Genomic DNA, 224 nt, shown 5'->3' with positions numbered 1-224 from the left:
TCTGTACCTCGTTGCTGAACACTCACGCAGGAGCGTCATTTCAACTTTTGCCTCGGGGGCAACGGGGGTCGGTGAGCGAAATTAGCATAATTAGCTTTTTTTCTTTTTCTTTTTTTGGGGGGGGGGCATGGTGAATAATACTCAATAGACTATAAACAAAATCCTATTGGATAAGTCAATATTGACTAAATGTTATGGTGTATTTTATTTATATATATATAACA

Source organism: Penaeus monodon, chromosome 24, assembly GCF_015228065.2.
Source record: "Penaeus monodon isolate SGIC_2016 chromosome 24, NSTDA_Pmon_1, whole genome shotgun sequence".
In the NCBI taxonomy this organism is placed as follows: Eukaryota; Metazoa; Arthropoda; class Malacostraca; order Decapoda; family Penaeidae; genus Penaeus; species Penaeus monodon.
The sequence above is the reverse complement of the archived record's forward strand: the minus strand, read 5'-3'. Positions refer to the sequence as shown.